At 37.2% G+C, this 23,246-nt stretch overlaps 1 pseudogene; it reads left to right on the top strand.

Moving 5' to 3' along the window:
* Positions 1-4,940: 4,940 nt before the first annotated feature.
* On the top strand, positions 4,941-5,360 carry LOC138820371 (golgin subfamily A member 7 pseudogene; annotated as a pseudogene).
* The last annotated feature ends 17,886 nt before the right edge of the window (positions 5,361-23,246 follow it).

Raw genomic sequence — 23,246 nt, forward strand, 5'->3', positions numbered from 1 at the left:
ACCCCCTCCCCCACGACACACCTCCACGCCCATCCCCACCACCCTCGCCCACCCCCTGCCCCTCAGTCAAAGTTGTTAGGTTCATTTTTTGACTTAATGTCTTGTACATCTCATTGTTTCAATTGGTCCCCCTGTATCCCTATTTAAACAATTTTCCTTTTCACTTCCCATCCACAAAGTATACCAACATCAAATACAGGGAGAACAGGGGTTATACCGTGCAGTAGGGCTGAACAAAGCAACAAAAAAAATCATCTTATATATATGTTAAAAATAATCGCAAGGAAGAAAAACCATTTGAATCCTTATCTTGGGGTTTATTTAGCCTAAAATTTATTTATCTGAACTTTTCTGCTTCTCTCAGACATATACTAGATATTGCAAATAAGGGGAACCATGAGAACTATGTTTCTTTGGGCCTAGATTACTTCACTCAATATAATTTTTTCCAAGTCTTTCCATTTCCAAAAAAATGAGGCCATGCCATTCTTTCTGATGGAGGCATAGAATTTCATTGTGTATATATACCACATTTTCTTGACCATTCATCTACTGAGGGGCTTCTGGGTTGGTTCCGTATCTTAGATATGGTAAATAATGTTGCAATAAACACAGTTTTGCTCCTAGATTTAGTGTGGTCTTGTTTGTGATCATTTGGGTAAATGCCCAAATATGGGATTGCTGGGTCATAGGGGAGCTCTGTGTGGAGTCTTTTGAAGAAACTCCATACTACTTTCCAAAGTGGTTGAACAAATTTACACTCCCACAAACAATGCAGTAAAGATCCCTTCAGCCCACATCCCCTCCAGCATCTGTTGTTATTACAGTTCTTGATTTTAGCCATTCTAACTGGAGTGAGGTGGTATCTCCATGTTGTTTTGATTTGCACTTCCTTTATGGCTTGGGAAAGTGAGCATTTCTTCATGTGTCTATAGGGCATCCTTCTTGCTTCTTCAGAGAAGTGTCTCTTTAATCCTTTAGCCCACGTATTAATTGGGAAGTTGTTCCTTTGCGGATTTGTTGTTGTGGGATTTAATTTTTTGAGGTCCAGGTATATTTTAGATATGAGACGGTTGACCATTGTATGGCTAGTGAAGATCTTCTCCCAATCCGTGGGTTTTCTATTGATCTTGCTAGCTATGTCCTTTGCCATGCAGATGCTTCAGGAGTCACATCTTGCCCGTAAAAACAAACACATTTTCAATGTTAAAGGCTGCAGCAAAATCTATCAAGCAAATGGCCCCCATACACAGGGGGGTGTTGCAATCCTAATATCAGATAAAATAGACTTCAAACTAAAATTCGTGAGAAAAGACAAAGAAGGTTGCTACATACTAATTAAGGAATCTTTCCTTCAGGAGGATATTAGAATTCTAAATATCTATTCGCCAAACAATGGAGCACCCAAATTTATCCAAGAAACACTACTTTCCCTCAAATCCCATATAGATCCAAAGACATTAATTGTTGGGGATTTTAACACACCACTCTCCCCACTAGATAGATCAACTCGGCAAAAACTCAACAGAGAAACTGCATATCTAAACAACTGCATAGATCAACTAGAGTTAACAGATATCTACCAAATATTTCACCCAGCAGCATCAGAATACACGTTCTTCTGAGCAGCACATGGAACATTTTCTAAATCAGACCACATTTTAGGCCACAAAGCAAACATGTCGAAATTCAGAAACATTGAAGTTATACCTTGCATTCTCTCTGACCACAAGGGAATAAAATTAGAACTCAACACCAAAAGCCTCCAAAGAAAGTCCAGTAACACATGGAGGCTGAACAACACACTGCTGAATCACAAGTGGGTCATGGAAGAGATTAGAAAGGAAATTCAAATATTCATCCTATTCAACAAAAAATAGCACACAAATTACCAGCTCCTCTCGGACAGAGCAAAGGCAGTACTCAGAGGCAAGTTTATAGCTCTGAGCTCCTACATCAACAAATTGGAGAGATCTGAAACCAACAATTTAATGAGACATCTGAACCTCCTTGAAAAAGAGCAGCAAGATAAACCCCAATGCAGTAGACAGAAAGAAATAATTAAAATTAAATCAGAATTAAATGAAATAGAATCCAAAAAACTATAGAAAGAATCAACAAAAAAAAGAGTTGGTTCTTCGAAAAAATTAACAAAATTGACAGACCCTTAGCAAATCTTATCAGAAAAAGAAGAGAACACATCCAAATTAATAAACTCAGAGATGAGAATGGAAACATCACTACGGAAACAATCAAAATTCAGAACATTATAAGGGAATACTTCTCAAAACTTTATGCTCATAAGTTTGAGAACTTGACCGAAATGGATCTTTTCCTAGTAAATATTGACAAGACAAAACTAAACCAAGTTGAGTTAAACCAGCTTAACAGGCCCATATCAAGCATTGAAATAGTAACAGGAATAAGAGACCTCTAAGCTAAGAAAAGTCCATGACCAGATGGGTTTACAGCGGAATTCTACAAGGCCTTCAAAGCAGAGCTCACACCAATACTCCTCCAACTCTTCAATGAAATTGAAAGAGAATGTTCACTACCAAACACATTCTATGAATCCATCATAACCCTCATCCCAAAACCAAGCAGGGACTCATCAAAGAAGGAGAACTATAGACCCATCTCGTTGATGAACATTAATGCAGAGTGTCTCCTTTGACTCTGAGGATTTTTATCCATTGGGAGTTGATTCTGGTGAAGGGTGATATCGAAGGATATAGGTTTTATTTTCTACAAGTTGTTAACCAATTTTGCCAGCACCATTTACTGAAGAGGCTGTCTTTCTTCCATCCTAATTTTTACCTCCATTATGGAAGATTAGATGGCTATAGAGCTGTGGGTCCATTTCTGGGTTTTCAATTCTCTTCCATTTGTTCTGAAGTCTGTTCTTGTGCCACTACTAAGCTCTTTTGTTTAATATGGCTTTGTAGTAGAGTTTGCAATTTGGTATTGATATTCCTCCAACACAGTTCTTTTTGTTAAGCATCAGTTTTGCTATTCGGGGTCTTTAATTGTTCCATATGAATTTTTGGATTGACTCTTCTATTTCCTTGAATAATAAGGCTGGAATATTCATAGGTATCATATTGAATTTGTAGATAGCTTTGGAAAGTATTGCCATTTTCACAATGTTGATCCTTCTAATCCAGGATCATGGGAGGTTTTTCCACTTCCTAAGTTCTGTTTTGATTTCCTTTTTCAGGTTTTTAAATTTTTTATCATGGTGATCCTTCACTTCTGTGGTTAAGTTAATTCCTAGGTGAAGTGCCCAGATCTCAGATGCCCCCTCACAGACTACCAGAGACCACGATCAATGCAAACAGCAAAGAGTCGTTTATTGCAAGCTAGAGCTTGGTTCTCTGCACACTCGGTAACCAGTGACGCTAAGAGTTCCTGAGTACAAAATTAAAACTTAGCACAGCTTTTATAGTATCAAACAATCAAGTTTAGGGAGTTTCACACAAGCGAGTTCACAAGTTCAGGGGGTTTCCAAACAAGCAAGTTCACATTTTCAGGGGTTTTAAGTCCACCCTGATGGCACTACCATTTTTCTGATGGAACAATTAGGCAACTGGTCTGTTCCTTAAGGGTGGGCAGGGTTGGTGGCAGCCTGCGGTTTTTTGAGAACTGTTCCTCTTTTGAGGGTATTCTCAGGGCAGCACAGCTACAGGTTGTTGACTTAATCTTAAAATGCAGTTTCTGTAGATCTTCAGTCCATCCTCTTCTAGAGCATCGGGAACCAATCATGGTCCCCTAATTGGCACAGTCTTTTATATTTACAGTTTGGTATTGGGATCTCAGAACTAAGAGATGGACTGCACTGATCTCTTTTTTTACAAGGTCCAATTGTGAGTAAAAAAATAACAGTACCAAAGGTCCTTATATTTTTTAAACATTTTAAGACGTCCTTTTTTATTTATTTTTTATCCAAAGGATACCAATTTTTTTCCCAATTTTTCCCCCAAGGTTTCCTTTACTACCCTGCTCTTCTTTACAATTCCTCGAGCTTCTTTGTGGCTAGAGTGTAAAACTGCCCATTTTTTCCTCTTGCTTGTGGAACCAAGTTATCTCAGAACAGCCTCAAAACACCACTGCAATGGAGAATTTTGCTAGATTTTAAAGCTAAGAGCAGAGCTGTGTCTTATCCTTTTACTACCTGCATTGATAACACACTCAGATTATTACCATACCCGAGCCAAACTAGGCTGTGAGTATAGAGTAGATTTCCAGTGACTATGCACTGAAGTGCCTATGGCAAGCAAGCCAGTGATATCCTTTCTCCCAATATCTACTGTGGGAATAGAGAGGGTTTTTGGATATCACCCAAAATAATGTCCCACAAGATCTTAGTCTTAGCAGCTTTTAACCGGGTTGAGTCTCAAGTGATTGAACCCGGAAGGAGTTCAGACTACTTTTCCATGGTGGAGGTGGTCTGAGTGATGATATAGATTTCTTCCAGGTGACTGTCAGCTGGTCTTCAAACTTTACCCATTAGGGTGTGCAGCTGCAGCAGCAGGTCTCTCAGTGGCTCCAAGGTACTGTCACAGCTCATGCTGGACTGCAAATTCCTACACAGACTGGTTAAGGATACATTGCATAGACTTGGGAGGCTTTGGCCCTGTTGGATATTAAGACTGTTTAGCCAATAGCCCAGGATAATTTACCAAAATGACATTTTTTTTACTAACCATATATTTTTGTAAACAAACACAAAAGGCTTAATCTTGTAACCATCTCCAACAGATGCAGTCTGAACACTTGCACACCTGTTAACACTATTCTTTATGCTTATTTTTTTAAAATAATTATTTTATCTATTTTGCCTCGTTTTTCCAAAACTTACTCTGGACTCTTGATCTTAAAAAGGGATTGATGGGGCCCAGTTGGAGGGCCTAGGAGGTGGGGAGGTGGGTCCTGTCCTCACCATGAGGCTGCAGCAGGCGCCCGTGTCCAGGAAGGTATTCATTCAGTGCGACTACAGCAGTGGCACACGCTGTCAGTTCCGGACCAAGTTTCCTGCAGAGTGGGAGAACAGGATTGATAGGCAGCAAGTTGAAGAAACAGTTCAAACTCTAAATAATCTTTATGCAGAAGCAGAGAAGCTTGGGGGCCAGTCATATCTTGAAGGCTTTTTGGCTTGTTTGACAGCATATACCATCTTCTTGTGTATGGAAACCCATTATGAGAATGTTCTCATAATGAAGAAAGTCTCCAAATATATTCAAGAACAGAATGAGAAGATATATGCTCCCCAAGGCCTCCTCCTGACTGACCCCATTGAGAGAGGACTTCGAGTTATTGAAATTACCATTTATGAAGACAGAGTTTTGAGCACTGGAAGATAAGCCATAGAATTAAAGATCCCACCTCCAGCTGGAACCCTCATCTGTCCATGGGCCGATCACAGAGTGTCCCTACCTCCTCTCCAGAGCATCATTCCTTTGTATCGGCTTCCAGAGCCATGGTGCCATTTACTAACTTTCTAAAATTCCACACCTGATTTGATTTCTAGTCACTCAGCATCCACTTTGTGTCTCCAAATTGTATAGGACTTGTCATCTTTGATTAGCTTCTGAGAAAATACAATGAAGCATTTCACTTTTTTAAATTCAGTCATTTAATAACGTATGCAGTTAGAGGGCCTAATACAAAGTTTGTTTCTTACCTGCCACCAGGTAAAAAATTGCCATTGGTTCTCTTCATTCCTTGAGCCAGTTTCCCTGGTAGCTTTATACTGCAAGAAGTCAAATATTAGCCAAAATTCAGATTAATAAAAAGCTTTTCTCTAGGTGAGGGGTGTATTATGTCAGTGGTTTTGCCAATGCATCTCCCAGATTTCAGAGAACTATCATTTCTGCCATGTTTCATATCTTAAGATTTATTTCTGCTGTTCAGTTTCTCAAGCCGAAGCTCAATGAAAAAAGAAGTATAATGTTGTTTGTTTTATTACAGCAATTATCGCTCATAAAATCAATATTTAATGCAATGGTCATTCTTTTCTTGGGAGACTTAGGTTTATTTGCATTACCTTTGGATGTGGGAAGATGTGGTTTGTGTTGCTTGTTCATTTACACAAATAAGCACAATGAAGTGGATGCTAATTTGTTAACCACATAAAGGTTGAACTAAACAGCAATTCACTCAGATGGGGACTCGGGAATTCTCCCACAGACCCCGTGGCAGCCCTATAGCGTGTCCTACAAGACTCTTTGCCAACCAGAATACAGATCCCGCGGGAAACCAGAATTACAGATACAGAATCTGCAGGCGACCAAAAACAGAGAACGGTAATGACTCAACTTACTTGTCGGGTTTTTCACGACTCCATGCTTTGGGGTCTGGGTGAGTTTATGGGGGGCATCACGGATGAGCCCCCAGAAGAAGTGCCCATATTTTGGATGCCCCCTAATAGACCACCATAGACCATGATCAATGCAAAATTTTGTTGAGATCTTTTGCTTCAATGTTCATCAAAGAAATGGGTCTATACTTCTCTTTAATTGATGAGTCCCTGCCCAGTTTTGGGATGAGGGTTATGATGGCTTCATAGAATGAGTTTGGTAGTGAAATTTCTCTTTCAATTTCATTGAAGATTTGAAGGAGTATTGGTGTGAGCTCTGCTTTGAAGGCCTTGTAGAATTCCACTGTAAATCCATCTGATTCTGGGCTTTTCTTGGATGGGAGGTCTCTTATTGCTGTTTCTATTTCAATGCTTTATATTGACCTTTTAAGATGGTTCAACTGATCTTGGTTTAGTTTCAGCATGTCAATATTTGCTAGGAAATGGTCCATTTCTGCCAAGTTCTCAACCTTATAAGCATAAAGTTTTGAGAAGTATTCCCTTATAGTGTTCTGAATCTTGGTACTTTCTGTGGTGAAGTTTCCATTCTCATCTTTGAATTTATTTATTTAGCTGTGCTCTATTCTTTTTCTAAGTTTTGCTAAAGGTCTGTCTATTTTGTTAATTTAATTGAAGAATCAACTCTTTGTTGTGTTGATTCTTTGTATTGTTTTTTAGATTCTAATTCGTTTAATTCTGATTTAATTTAATGATTTCTTTCCGACTACTGGATTGGGGTTTATCTTGCTGCTCTTTTTCAAGGAGGTTCAGATCTGTCTAAATTTTTGATTTCAGCCCTCTCCAATTTGTTGATGTAGGAACTCAGAGCTATAAAATTGCCTCTGAGTACTGCCTTTGCTTTGTCCCAGAGGAGCTGGTAATTTTTGTGTTCATTTTTGTTGAATATCATGAACATTTGAATTTCTTTCTAATCTATTCCGTGACCAATTGGTGATTCAATAGTGTGTTGTTCACCATCCAAATGTTACAGGACTTTCTTTGGTGGCTTTTGGTGTTGAGTTCTAAATTTATTCCCTTGTGTTCTTAGTAATGCAAGGTATAACTTCAATATTTCTCAAATTGGACAGGTTTGCTTTGGACCTAAAATGTGGTCTATTTGGAAAATGTTCTGTGTGGTGCTGAGAAAAACCTGTATTCTGATACTTCTGGGAGAAATATTAGGTAGATGTCTGTTAAATCTAGTTGTTTAGATTTGTGGTTTCTTTGTTGAGTTTTTGTCAGTTTGATCTATGAAGTGAGGATAGGGGTGGGATAAAGTTCCCAACAATTAATGTCTTTGGATCTATGTGAAAATTGAGGGAATGTAGTGTTTCTTGGTTAAATTTGGGTGCTCCGTGGTTTGGTGAATAGAGATGTAGAATTGTAATATTCTCCTGAAGGAGCTATCCCTTAATTAGTATGTAGCGACATTTTTTATCTATTCTCACTAATTTTAATTTGAAGTCTATTTCATGTGATATTAGGATTGCAATTCCCACCAGTTTATGGGAGCCATTTGCCTGGTAGATTTTGTTCCAGCGTTTCGCTTTCAAAATGTGTTTTTTTATGGACAGTTCTGACTTCTGAATGCAGCAGATAGAAGGATCTTCCTTTTTAACCCAACTAGACAGTCTATGTCACTTAATTGGAGAGTTAAGTCCAGAGTTAGGAATGAGAGGTGTTTGAGAGTTCCTGCAAAGTTATCCACATTCTTGGGAGCTTCAGTGACTGGATTCTTCCTATGGTTGTTGGATTCTCAGTTTGGGTGCAGTTTCTTGGACTTTATTGTGGTCTTGTTGATTTTCTATGTGTAAGCATCTTTAAGTATCTTTTATAGAGTTGGCTTGGTGGAGATATATTGTTTCAGTTTTTCTTTGCTATGGAAGGTTTTTATTTCACCTTCGGTTATGAAGGAGAGTTTAGTTGGTTACACTGTTCTTGATTGATAGTTGTCTTTAGAGTATGGCCTCAATCATTGCAGGCTCTTCTTGCTTTAATTGCCTTGCTGCAATATATGAGGTGATTCTAATTGGTTTTCCTTTATAAGTGGTTGACTTTTACTCCTTGACAGCGTTGAGGAACTTTTCCTTTGTCTGAACTGATCCCGTGCAGATTATAATGTCATGGTGGGATATCCTAACCTTGTCTGGTCTATTTGGGGTTCTAAAAGCTTCTTGTATCTGAATAGGCCTATCTTTTTGCATGTTTGGGAAATTCTCTTCTAGGATCCTATTAACCAATTTTCCTAGACCATTAAGTTCTGTCTCTATGTGATCCTCCACACCCATTATTCTCAGATTAGGCCTTCAGATGGTGTCTTCCAAATGGTAATAGATGTATCATATTATTTGGATTTGTCTTGGATAGTTGTATGTTCTTTATAATAACCTGGCTGTCCTCACTCCCTCAGATTCAATGTTCTGCATGGTCTAACCTACTGTCAAGATTTTCTACTTCGTTTTTTTTTTTTCTTTCTTTTCCTTCTAATTGGTTGGCGTTAATGGCTTCAAATTCTTCGTTGGAGCTTTGTTTTCAATCTTGTATGAATTTCTTTACTTCCTTCATTTTGTGCTCAGTGTTTATTCTAAAATCACTTAGTTGATTGGTTATTGTTTCCTTGAACTCCCATTCCTTCTGTTGGGCTCCATTCTGCATTCCCTTTGTGATTTACCTGAATTCTTTCAGCTGTCTGTTTATAGATTCCATGAAAATATTTGTGTATTCTCATCCCCTCTCACAATTCCTGTATAACTCTTTGATTAGCTTCCTCACGTTCACACAATTCCTGTATTTTTTTGACTGTTCTCAGCTTGCTCACACAATTCCTTTATTTCTCATTGACTGTTCTCAACCTGCTCACGCAATTCTTGTATCACTCTTTGAGTAGTTCCTCATGCTCATGAGATTCCTGTATTGATCTTTGGTTTGTCTCCTCTCTCTTCCTATCATGCTCATCCTGAGACTTTTACAAGTTTTCAATCATTTCGTTCACCATGTTTAGCAGTAGTATTTGTAGAGCTTTTTGGGAACTCTCCTCTGGATTATTCTTTAACTCTTCTGTCAATTGATTATCACGAATGGGAGTTGAGATACCCTGATTTGCCATTTTTCTTGTGTTTTTCTGTCTTGTTCTGTCCGTTTGGTATGAAAGTAACATTGTGTGCTAGAATAGTATTTTAAGGCAAACATCAACCGCAGTCCTGTATTTGCACAGTCAAAATAGCTGCAGATAAATTGTAGTTCAACAGATACAATCAATTCAAAAAAGTATGGATTAATAGGCTTTGAACAGCAGAGAAGAATTTGGCAATCCAGAAATTATTAGGTTTAGGGAAATATGTGGGAGAAATAGGCTGAGATGTATGTGGAAAGGTAAAAGGAGAGTGAATTTAATAAACTCCTAATTTCAGGGAGGGAAAAGGATTGGACAGAATGTTAGGAGAGAGATTAAAAAAAAAACAAGAAAAAATGGAAAAAGAACAATTGAAATTTAAAAAGTGAAACTCAAAATCATGTAAATGTAAAGAAATATTGAGAGAAGAAAAGGGTAAGATGAGAGGAGGGGAGGAACAGAAAGGAAATATGAAAAAATAAAAAATAAAAATCCTTAAAATTAGTTACTTGAAAATTATATAGGTATAAAGAGATAATCTGCTATTAAAGAATTTAAGCTTAAGAGTTTGTGAATAGAGTAATACATTTCTGGATTATGTGTGTACCCAATTGGGGATAACATATAATAATCAATGAAGGTGATATATCTGCGGCTGCGCAAAACAGCAATTAAGGCATGCAAAACAGAAAGAGAAAAAATGAAAAGAATGAAAAAGAAGGGGAAATAAGCTACATAAAATATAATTTCACTCTTTCTTGTCTACTCTCTAGCCACCATGATGGACAGAAGAGATGGTTTTAGAAGGAAAAGGTTCTACTCTTCCCATTTTTCAAGGAAACATTCTCCCGATAAAAGGGACCTCCACCTGGAGGTCGAAAGGACTCTCCATACAACAGATCTGGCTCCAGTTTCAGCAGCAGGGGCTACTCTCCAGGATGGAGCAGAGCATATTCATTCCACAAGTCTCAGCATAGTTGTGGTGCCTGAACTCTGGGCCTGGGAGCTGTCCTTCAGCTCTTCAGCTAAAGGCTAGCGTTCAACCACTTGAGCCACAGCACCACTTCCAGATTTTTTACTTTTTGTTTGTATGGTGCTAAGGAATCGAACACAGGGCCTCATGCATGCAAGGCAAGCGCTCTGCCACTGAGCTACCTCCCCAGCCCTCTACTCAGTCTCTGAAAACATCACGAGAAACTTCACCTTCAAGCTATTCAGCAGTTCCTTCATCAAAGGCTTATCAGCAACACTGGGAAACTTTCGGGATGGTTGTGAAAATGTTGATTGAAAAAGATCCTTCATTATAACAGTCAATACAGTTGGCACTGAGACAGAATTTACATGGAATAGGTGAGCGTTTTGTTGAAGAATTGAAGCATTAAATTGCAGAGTATGATAATTCTGCTCAAGATTTTGGAGAGCATTTTTAGAAGAATTAGTGTTTAGGTATAATAAACATTAAAAGAAATGTTTCTAGATATAACCACCCTCCCTCCTCCACCTGTGGAACTGTGTAAATCTTTAATGTACGGGACTTTTGAGATGAAGAGCAATATTTTATTTGGCCATATTTCCAATTCAGTCAAAGGTCTAAAATAGTCTTTGAAAGATACTTTAGCTATAATTTTTTCTAAACATAAAGTCACTTAATCCATATTCCCCCAGCAACTCCCCGTCTCTCCCCCTCAAATGATGGTTAATTTGCTAAGCCTTGGTAAAGCAATCCTGGAGACTAGCTCTTTGAACTTGCTCTATTCTACTGTCTCCTATAACATATGCTGATTTGTTTGGTCATTTGAGTGTAACTTATAGGCAGAGATCTTTCCACTTAAAATGATAGTTTTTGCATTCTTGGAGCAGAGATTGCCATGTGAAAACTGCTACCATTTTGAGTTGTGAATTTTTGTTTGTGCTGACTCTTTTGTTAGTCCTTTAGCAAGTTGAGGATATCATCCTAATAAACAGAACCCTGGTATCTTAGTGCATATTTGCTTTCAGAACAGTTTTCATTCAGCAACAAAACAACTTTCAAATTTCTAAATCATAACTTCAAATTTTTTCTCAAAATAAATAACAGTGTTTTCTCTTAAAATATTCATGAATGTTTGGAGTACTGTAGCTGATCAAATCTTAAATATCATATAGTAAGAATAAAAGAAAGCAATTTGAGGTGGAAGATGAGTATTTTAAAAATGTAATTGCTGCAATAACTTTCTGCGGAAAAAACTCAGCAAATATAGGAGATTGGAGTTTAACATTTTCATAGACCCATACTGGTTTAAACCATTTTTTCAACTTTTCTTATATTAGTCTCTATAATGTGAGTGTTTTGTTCCGCTGACTTTTTTTGGGAGGGTGGGGTCCGGTTGTGGGGCCTGAACTCTGGGAGTGGACGCTGTCCCTCAGCTCTTCAGCTCAAGGCTAATGCTCTACCACTTGAGCGAAAACGCCAATTCTGGCTTTTTTCTTTTTGCTTATGTGGTGCTGAGGAATCAAACATAGGGCCTCTAACATGCAAGGCAACCGCTCTACCACTGAGCCACCTTCCCAGCCCCTGTTCTGCTGACTTTTAAATGTCTTAGTCTTCAAAAATGTTCTTGAAAGAAACAAAGGAGAATTAGTAAGTTAGCAAGCAATCTCTGTGTGTACAGTCCTTCATGAGTGAGCCAACCAAATCATGAGTTAGTTAAGAATTTAACAGGCACCATTAGAATATTCCATTTATTTACTGGCCATTTTCAGCAGTCCTGTGCATTGAACCAAAATAATTTTTTTTTAATTTTATTTGGGAACATACTGTACAGAGGAGTTACAATTACATGGGCAGGATAATGCATACATTTCTTACCAAGCATTGCAGCCTCCTCCTTTGTTTACCCTTCACACCCTTCCCAGCCTCCCCCCTCCCCCCCAATCCCAATCCTTCTCCTTCCCCCCCTTCCCCCTGCCCGCGCCCGCACCGACGTTGTAAAGCTCGTTTTGGACATGACAACTGGTACTTCTCATTGTTGCAACAGGTCCACCTGTATCCTTAAACAAGTGGTTTTCCCCCATCTCCTCCACAAGTTATACTGACATCAAATATAGTGAAAGCAGGGGTTATACTGTGGGGGAGGGACATACAAAGGAACAAAGAGATAATCTTATAAATGCGTTAGAAACACATGCATGAAAGAAAAAAACATTAAAATGCATATCTAAGGGTTCATTTTCCTGACATCACATTATCTGACCTTTTCCGCTTGACTCATACATATACTAGATATTGCAAATAAGGGAAACCATGGGACCTATGTTTCTTTTGGCCTGGCTTTGTAGCATTAGTTAATATGGAAATTTTAACAATCATGTTTGTTATTACTGCCCAATTGCATTATACTCCCATTCGTTTTCCATTTCTACCATGTTCTCACTTCAATTCTGGCCTATTTCTATGCCCTTTATTGTTTCCTTCATCTAAAAGTACCTAAAATTTACATTGAAACTGGAAATAGCAATATAAATAATTTAATGAAGCTTATGATGCATGTTTCAAAATATGTGTTATATCATTTTACAAGTTTTGATGAAAGCCACTTTTCTGTGACCACCTTAATTTTCCTCTCTTTGAAATCTAAGTTCTTAACTTTTCCAACATTTATAAACTATAAGCCCAATAAAAGTTCCATATATTATCTGCTATTCTTCAGTGTGAATATTGATGTGTTGCTCACTTTAGAATGATCAAGACGTCATTGATGTTGATTTTATTTTATCCTCTCAGTGTTTTCTTTCCCTTAAATATTCTGTTCCCAGAATTCAGTTCCTTTAATCAAGAATTTTTTACAAGTAACATTTGAGACAATACCATAGGCAGAGGAGTTATTCACTTTATTGAAATTATTTGATGTTTACTAACATATATTTCAGTACAGGCACAAGCATTTAAAGCTGTTATAGCTTGCCATTGGCAGCATTCTGATAAGCTTGTCAGTGTTTAACAGCTTATTTGGTTTTTGCTTTTTGATGCGTTTTAAAGTCTAATTTTAGGATAGATATATTCAGGTGTGTTCTACAGTATATTTTGCAAAATGCTCTTAGTTTTAAATTGTTGTTTTTGATTAAGGCCCAAATGATGTGACAAAACTTTTATTGTCTTACCATAAAGCCTTCATGACCAACAGGGAAAGTAGATATTGTAAAGATTTTTGTGAATTAAAAAAAATACAAAGTAAAGCAACCAAGTTTAAATAAAAATATATAATTTCACTGTATTGCTATAGTAAATATTATTCTATGTGTATTACCTTTTTTAAAAAAATGAACACTATTTGCCATCTAATTTGAATTAAATACCCCCTTCTTCATCAGAGGGTCATTAACTTAAAAGTTATCAACTACACAATATTTTCACAATATATTTGCCATTATTTTGGGGAAAAAACCCCAAAATTTTAGTATTGTCACATAGTAAAACCGAAAACAGTTTAATTCTCTGGAAACTCCTAACTTTTAAAACTGAATAATTGTTAAGAGGACAGAATATATGTGTTCTTCAAAATTATTACAAACACTAACTACTCATTTTCAAATTCTGAACCAGAATTTTGACATTCAAATTTTGAATGTCTCTGGTTCACAGACATACAGAGACATTCAAAACAGTACTTATTTGCATGTTATTTAATTCTGCAGTAGCTGCAGTTTCAATGGAGGTTTGAGAAATCAACAGAAAATATAGCCACATTCTGGTAGAGGATAAAACTACGATGTGTAATAATTAATTCCTCAAGAATAAGCTATTATTTCTATGAAAATCAATCCCAAGCTTTTATGCCATAAAGTCATCCTAGCCCAACAATTTCCAACTTGTAAGGTGCACCTTAAAATTCCCGTAATTCTCATCATGAACAGCTTATCACTATTGCAAAAAAATACTACACTTCTGCTAATGTGATGCCCTTCTTAATGTGGAAAGAACACTACACTAAACTTTGCTGCAACATTTTCCCCCCAGTGGTATTTGTGAAATCCGAACACTTGCAAATAATATTTATATTTTTATCTATCATAGATATTCAGGAGGCTAAGACCAGAAGATTATGGTTCAAAGCCCACCCAGGGAGGAAGGCTCATTAGATTCTTATCTCCAATAAACTGCTCAGAAAAATCCAGACAAAAGTGGCACTGAGGTTGAGTGGTAGGGCGCAAACCTTCAGCAAAAACTGGCTCAGAGAGAGAGGCCAGCTCCAGTGTTCGAGACTGTGGACAAACCAAAAAACAAAAACAAAATAAAAACAAACCGCAACACTGGCATTTTTCTCATTGTATACAGAGGCACGTAATTAAGGAAATTTCTTCCTGTATTACAAACACAGAGATGAACCAAGACTTCACAAAATTACTCTCCTCATACCTTGTTACACCAAAGCCTCAAAAAATTGCTTTTTCTAAATTTATAAATTAATTTCATGCATTTGTTGCCAACTCTGTCTAGATTATTCACAGTATCATTTTATACATGCATTATCTATTAACTAAGTTCTAATTATACCTCGCTTGAAAGAATATTTTAAGCAAATAGAATGCCAGAATCATTTGGGAATTTGTCAATTAAACCCTCTACTTAAAAATAATTTTGTAGTATCCTATAGAATACAAAATTACAAACAAAGACAAAATATTTATTTTAAATCTAAATTCTAATTTAGCAAGGTCTACAAAGTACTACATTAGATGAACTTTGCTATTTCTCTAGGCTTAAATTTTGTAATCCTTCATCATTTGTTTGGAATCCAACAGAAGCATGTTTACTTTTTCAAAGTTTTCATTGTGAATCATGAGCCATTTTGCATCTAGGAATGTTCTGTAATGAAGAGAGCATTAAGAACACAACTGAGGATTATAAAGGACTTGCGTTTCAATAGGAAATGACTTCTCAAAACATACTGACAAAAATTAGCCCAAACTTCCAACTGTGTATCCCTTTCTTTTTGTTTGGTGTTTCATGGAGATAAAATTATACTATCTGGCTCAGGGAAGGTATCGCTATGTAATTATAATCTCTAATCTCGTGTCTTAGTCTGAGTGCTAGAATTCCAGGATTGTATCACATTGCTTTGTCATAGTTTGTTGGTTTATTTAATTTACAGACTAGCAATTCTGAACTTCTCTGACTGCTCAAACTGTTTATGTACTATTTTCAAAGATGTGCTAACATTTAACACAGGATATGAACATGTTCAGATGCACATGCAGGGATCTCTGATTCATTCTTTCATGGATCCAATCCCTTTAATAATGATTACTTGACCTTCTTACTATCTCTGGTTCCTACCTATGTAATATTCTCAAGCTTTTTGAAGAAATTTCATTTGAGGACTTTTTAATATTAACAATTATCATTGATCTAGTTTTACTCAGGATATATTTTATATTTTTTAACTTTTCTACACATTCCGAGAGTTGTTTTATTTGTGTAGGTTTGTTTGCATATATAAGTGCCTCTGTGTGTATGTGTATGTTTGTAAGTATATATGCAAAAGCCTCAACAACCTTATTCAGCAATCTTGCTCATGACTAGTATTCTATCACTTGAGCTCACGCCTATAATTCTAGCTACTCAGGAGGTTGAGATCTGAGGATTGCAATTCAAATCTAGAATGAGTAGGAAAGAAAGGTTCAGAGGCACTTATCGCCAATTAACCACCAGAAAACTGGAAGTGGCGCTGTGGGTCAAGTGGTAGAGCACTAGCCTTGAGCTGAAGAGCAGAGAGACATTGCCCATGCCCACAGTTCAAGCCCTGCCACGACCATCAAAAAGAAAGAAAGAAAGAAAGAAAGAAAGAAAGAAAGAAAGAAAGAAAGAAAGAAAGAAAGAAAGAAAGAAGGAAAGAAAGAAAGAAAGAAAGAAAGAAAGAAAGAAAGAAAGAAAGAAAGAAAGAAAGAAGGAAAGAGAAATGAGATCTTAGCCATTAGTTCATTGCTAGTATAATTCCCTCACTCTCAACATGGACTTTTTTTTCTAGATAAGTACATGCTCTTATATCTAACTTGCTTTGAACCAGAACTATTCTTCCATTCTAAATTTTACAAATTTGCGTGATTAGCAACCATGATTTAGAGTTAGAAGATGGAAGAGAGTGGCCTCATCCTTCATGTTTCACTTAGTATTAATGCTTTCTGTATGTCACTCCCATAGATCTACATATTGGCATTGGCTTTATTGTTTCAAAGTTGTCTTATTTGCAGAGTTTTCTGTAGTATATTGAACCAATATACTTAAACACAGAACTTTTCTTTCTCCTATTATTCCTATTGTTTCTTCTACTGTTAACTTATGTACACTTGGGAAATAATGCACAACACACACACTCACAAAAAAAAATTCTGAGAATCTTCTTCCCGGTTAAATTTAAGTTACAGAGAACTTATGAAATTTGAACTTAATGTACTCTTGGATAATGGTTTCTTTCATGTTTTTATTGTAAAAATAGTGTAGAGGGCTTAGAGTAAGGTAATGAGTACATTTCCTTTTGAGCATTGTTACATTCTCTTTTGTTTTTCCTGTGGCATCCCTTCCATCCCCATCTACCCAAATCCCCCCTCCCCTCCCCAAGTTGTAAAGTTCATCTTCTACAAAGTGTCTTGTTCATCTCATTGTTACAATAGGCCATCCTGTATCTTTCTTTCATCATTTTGTTATTTCCCTTCCCCTCCCCACATTAGAAAAATGTATATACAAGATGCAAGATGAAAACAGGGGTTATACCATGGGGGAAGAACATAGAAGACAAACCAAAAATCACATAGTACATTTTAGATACATTAAAAACTAGAACAAGTAAAATACAGTAATTTGTGTCCATATCTTGGGGTTCATTTCACTTAACATCATCTTATATGGCCATATGTACATGGATAATGTTTTTATAAGTCATTTAAATTCCCTATTTTGTCTTTGCTAAGTTGTCGCTGAAACACGTGTCACCTCATGTCCAAAGATGACTTTGTGCTATTTCAATGAAGCCAAAAAACATTCATTTTAACTCGAGCAGCGCCATAGATTGTTACTGGAAATAAGTGGAAGGAACTGTTACTGCAAGTGGAAACTGATCCCAAGAGAGGAATTGAACATGGAGAAATGACAAAATTCAAGTTAATTTATGTGTTCCTTTTTACTGAACAAGGAAAGAATCCATGTCTTGAAGGAAACTGTCCCTGACTTGTTCGATTGTGTTATTTACTCATATAAAACAAGTCTGTAAAATTATAGTTGAGAGTTTAACAAAAAACAATGTGCCATTTGAAGGCCAGCATAGGAAAAAAGGAAATAACTTAGTTTAAAAAGTTTTCTGCTGGGAAGGTGGCTCAGTGGTAGAACGCTTGCCTTGCATGCCTGAGGCCCTGGGTTGGATTCCTCAGCACCACATAAGCAAAAAAAGAAAAAAAAAACGGAAGTGGCGCTGTGGCTCAAGTGGTAGAGCACTAGCCTTGAGCTGAAGAGTTGAGGGACAGTGTCCAGGCCCAGAGTTCAGGCCCCACAACCGGACCAAAAAAAAAAAAGTGTTCAGCTGTAAAGAAATAAAGACATGGACGTTTTAAAGTGACTTATGCATGGATATTTCCTTCCTGAGATGATTTTCCTGTTGCAGGAGTCAGTTAACCATTCCTCTAGTCTGGGCCTGAGTTCTCCATCCCAATAAGGATTCCAAAAAGGCAGGATCCAGTGAGTATGATCAGCAAAATAAGTCTCTTCTCAAACCAATGCTTTAAGGATGGTCCCAAAGAAATATGTGCGTTTTTTTGCTTGTTTATTTGTTTGTTTGTTTGTTTAGTTTGTGCTTCTTCTGGGGTTTGAACTTAGATGCTGGACCATGTCCCTGAACAATTGTCTTCCTTGTCCAAATTTCCCCAAAGCTAGTACTCCATTGCTTGAGCCAAAACTCCACTTTTGGCTTTTTTTGTGTTTAATTACAGATAAGAATTTGAGAGACTCTCCTGCCTGGGTTTACTTTGAAATGAGAAAGTAAAAAAGCCAAGTGACATAAGATTTCTGTTTGACCCAAAAAATACTAGAAGAAGTTTATTATAAAGCTAATAATTGACAATTTTTAAAAGAAGAAAATATGTCCAGCAAAGAAACCATAACTTCAATAACTCAGCAAAAGTAGGTACACCAAATCATTTTGGAATTATTTTTTCTTCTTGGGAAGATAACTATTGACTTCGTAGTTCTTTTTGGGGAAACTTAAAGTCATATTTACATTTTTTTTGTTCGCCATGGGGCTTGAACTCTGATCCTGGGCCCTGTCCCTCAACTCTTCAGCTCCAGCTGAGCACTCTACCACTTTAGGTACAGCACCACTTCCAGGTTTCTGGTGATTAACAGAAGATAAGAGTCTCATGAACTTTCTGGACCAGGGAGTTATTCCTTCTCTTCAGTCACAACTGTTAATTAGCCTCTGAATTTTTGGTGCCATGATGGAGCAAAAAGATTTCAAATCTTACTTACACTACCTGTCTCATTGTGATTAGCACTGACCACTGAAATGCCTGGAAGCCTTCAATTTCCAGTATTAATCTTCACTTGATATCTAAGCACATTCCTTGCATTAATTGCCATGACCTATTGACAAAACATTTTTTTCAACACTGTATTCTAATATGGGTAAATTACATGAATTAAGGACTATTGTCAGGTATCAGTATGAAAGGAGCAATTATATTTTCCAAGTACGGCTTCTTTATTTTGCATTTACTAACTGTCTTTTTTGCAAGTCCTGGCACTTGAACTGAGGGCCAGGAAACTGTTCCTGAGGAGTTTTTTGTTTTGTTTTGTTTTGCTCAAGGCTAGCACTCTACCACGTGAGGCACAACACTACTTCCAGTGTTTCTTTTTCTGTTTATTTGGTACTGAGGAATTGATTCCAGAGATTCATGCATGCTAGGCAATAACTGTACCATGAAGCCACATTCCCAGAGACTTAATGACTTTCTTAAGATAGCATTAATTTTTCATTCCGTTACTATGTATTATAATTTAATCCAGGTGGTAGAAAAGGAAGTGGAAAACATTACTAAGTCCAATAAGGCTGACATTCCTGTCACATCACTAAGCAAGTACAGTGTTAAGACCTGCAGGACTCATAGGGCGGTTACATGTGACATTATTATGTAAAACACCATTAATAGTCATCTCCAACATCCGTAACATTCTGCTTCCACTTTCAAGGTCAAGAGCCAAATATCTAAGCCATTTTATTGATTGTTTCTCCTAGGAAGGAAGAATGAGGGTGTGGAAGGAGATGGTGGGAAAATATGTATATTGGCTTCCTGCCCACATTTTTTGGATTTTTAAAAAGTGCTACTGATGAACGCCCATTTACATCTAATTGACTATACTAACTGCACAAGATGCAGATAAATGAATGCATTTATTCTGGTGGATAGTCACATATATTAACAAAATCCATTTCTAAAAAAAAAAAAGTACTAGGTAAGAAAGTATAAATTATTGACTATAAAATGGTTTCTTTTCTTAGCAGAACAAAATGTAGTATTGAAATGTTTACTCCAGCTATCTATGAGATTTTATGCTGTCTCAGTATCAAAATGTTCTCTAATTCCTGTAACATCCAAGCATTAAAGAATGATTTGAACATCTGAGTAGTTTTAGAAACAAAGGTAGATAATAGCCTCCTTCTTGCAGAGACATGTGATAGAAAGTATGATTGACTGTATTATAGTTCTCATTTTTCCCTCTTTATCTCAAGTGTTGCATATTTTGGTATATTACTCTATATCCTGCATCAGCTCCCTGTAAGTGAGATTTAACTCTACTCTGCAATGTCGATTGGTCATGTGACTTACATTAGTTTACAAAAATGAACGAGAAGTGGCGACAGATTTCTATGCAATTCTCCCTGTCTAACAGCTGACAGCTGACTTGTTTTCTCTTAGCTATAAAAATAGCATATTTCCAGAGGGAATCTGCTTCCAACTTATATACTGGAAGAACATGGCATGTGAAATTGAGGCAAAATTCAAAAATAGCCACATACATATAACACAACAAGAATTAAGCTAATATTAGAATGTGATACTAAGATGTTAGTTTCTTACCATCCTTGTATGCCTTTATGATAGTTGACTGTATCACACCAGAATTTAACAAATACTAAACGAAAACTAAACAAATAGAAACTTTTCCTGTTTGATGATACTACATTTTTTATAAAGAAGCATTCTACATGAGATCACTTATGGGGTTATCTTTTTTATATGTGGGTTTAATCACTCTAGAGCACTGTATCTAATATCCACAATCATTATCCATACCTTGTGATTGAGATGAGGAAGAACAAACTATCTAGATTTCCTTTTATTTATTTATTTATTTTATTTGTGAACATACTGTACAGAGGGGTTACAATTACATGGGCAGGATAATGCGTACATTTCTTACCAAGCATTGCAGCCTCCTCCTTTGTTTACCCTTCACATCCCTTCCCAGCCTCCCTCCTCCCCCCCAGTCCCAATCTTTCTCCCACCCCACCCCCCCACCCCCGCATCAACGTTGTAAAGCTCGTTTTGGACATGACAACTTGTACTTCTCATTGTTGCAACAGGTCCACCTGTATCCTTAAACGACTTGTTTTTCCCCATCTCCTCCACAAGTTATACTGACATCAAATACTTCCTGGATTTTTCCTTCTCTTTTCCTCTTTTCTTTTTCTAGTGTGAATTCTCATACTTTCTCCAAATTCTCCTATTAATAAAGGAAGAATGCCACATTGTGGATACCAAGCAAAAGGCTTCAAATCAAGAATTTCATTCTTGGGAGAATTCCGGGAAAATGGCGGAGGAGAAGCTGGAGGCAAAACAAGCTCTTGCATAGAAAGCAGTTTTAGAGTTCCAGTGAACAGTCCTAAGCCAGAGAATCACACCAAGTGTGCAATCACAGAACAGAGAGATAGGCCAGAGAGGGAAAATCCAGGCAAGGAGACAGACCTGAGCGGCAGCGGCTGTACTGATATACCTCAAACAGAGAGAGTCCGGGACGAAAGAGCCAGATGCGGCGGTCAAGCAGATTCTACTCAACACCAGCAAGAACCAACAAGGAGCGGACATCTTCATACTACAGTTCGCAGACCAGAGATGACCCAAGAACCAAGACTCGGCTTGAGTAGAAGCCTGACGTCCTCACTCCTTCTCAGGGAGCAGAGAAGGGACGGCCACCCCTCCCTCCCCCAGTACCAGAGATCTCCAGCTTGGATACGAACAAAGCTCGGTGGAGCTGCTAGCTCAAACTCAGGCCTTGGAATAAAACTAGGGTCATTTAGCAAGTTACAAGAACTTAATGGCTTGACCTGCGAGACTCAGCTCCACCCAGGGAAAAGTCACCCAGTTCGGGTGTCAGCACTAGGAGTGACTTTCTTCATCAGGTAATCAGAGGCAGAGGCTGCCCCTCCCTTTAGCAGCCTCAACAATCAACTGAAATTCAGTAAACAGAAACCCTGAGAGTGGCTCCAGGCTGGGCACTGTGAGTTTCTTACAAACTAGCCCCCGGGAAAAGCTACTGTTTGCTGAAAGGCCTCAAATCTACCCAGAACCTAGCCTCATCACAGCATCTCCAAACTTGAGGAAAAAGCCATCTCCCTCTTTTGTGATACTCAAAGCACACCCGCTTCCCATTGAACTATCTTGGGAGGAGGATCGAAAAATCCTGGGTAAAGCAGAGCATTTTTCTGCCTGTCCAAACAAACTGACTTAAGATACCAACCAAGCCACAGGACCACAAGCAGACCAGAGACTTCAACCAGAGGCTGATTACAGACACAAGGGAGATGCAGGATTTTTCCCAACCGTCCCCAAAAAATCAAAACACTCTTTATTTCCTCTTCTTATTTTTTTATTCCTTTTACAAAAAAAAAAACTTTCTTTTCTAAAAATTTTTTAAATTTTTAATTTTTACCTTTTTTTTGAAAAAAATTGTTTTCTAGTAACTTTTTTACCCCTTATAATATTTATTTTAGGGATACATGCTTGTGTGCATTTTTCTTTTTTTTTTCTCTTTTAAAAAAATTTTTCTTTTTGTTTTTTGCTTAGCTCGACTGAATTCTGATCTTTTTTTTCTTTCTTTGTTATCGTTCTCACCTTTTCCTCTCTTTTCTGCTTCTTTATGGGACTTAATTGTTGTTCTGCACATTCTCAGATAAACCCATAGTTGATTATTAGACCCTATCCCCCATTGTGTACACACTTAATCCACAAATTATTACTCAATTCAAAACTTCTGAGACTTAAATTCCTTAATAGCAGTATTACCTCTTTATACCTATATATTATTTTAAGTATTTTTATTTTTAAGTTTTTCACATCTCCTTTATATCCCTCTCCTTCTCTCATTATATTCACGTTCTTTGAATAGATTTTTCTTGAATCTGCATATGATTTATTTTTATTTTTCTATTTTTTCTGGTGTCTTTTTTTCGCTTTCTCTTTCTTCTTGTTTTCTCTCTCTCTACTTTCATCCTATCTAACCTATTTCCTGCTTTGAGACTAGGACTAAGTTAAGTTATCTCTCCCGGTACCTGCCCACATCACTTTATTCCTATTTTTTACCAACATTTCTCCCTAACTCTAATAATTTCTGGTTTACCAAATTCTTCTTTGTGGTTCGTAGCCCACTAATATATAGTTGTTTGATGTTGAATAGAGGTATCTATTGAACTAGTTTGTATCTGCAGACTATTGACTGTGCAAATTCAGACTTGGGTTGATGCTTGCCTTAAGTTA

Source organism: Dipodomys merriami, unplaced genomic scaffold (assembly GCF_024711535.1).
Source record: "Dipodomys merriami isolate MVZ:Mamm:240054 unplaced genomic scaffold, mDipMer1.0.p SCAF_87, whole genome shotgun sequence".
Lineage (NCBI taxonomy): Eukaryota > Metazoa > Chordata > Mammalia > Rodentia > Heteromyidae > Dipodomys > Dipodomys merriami.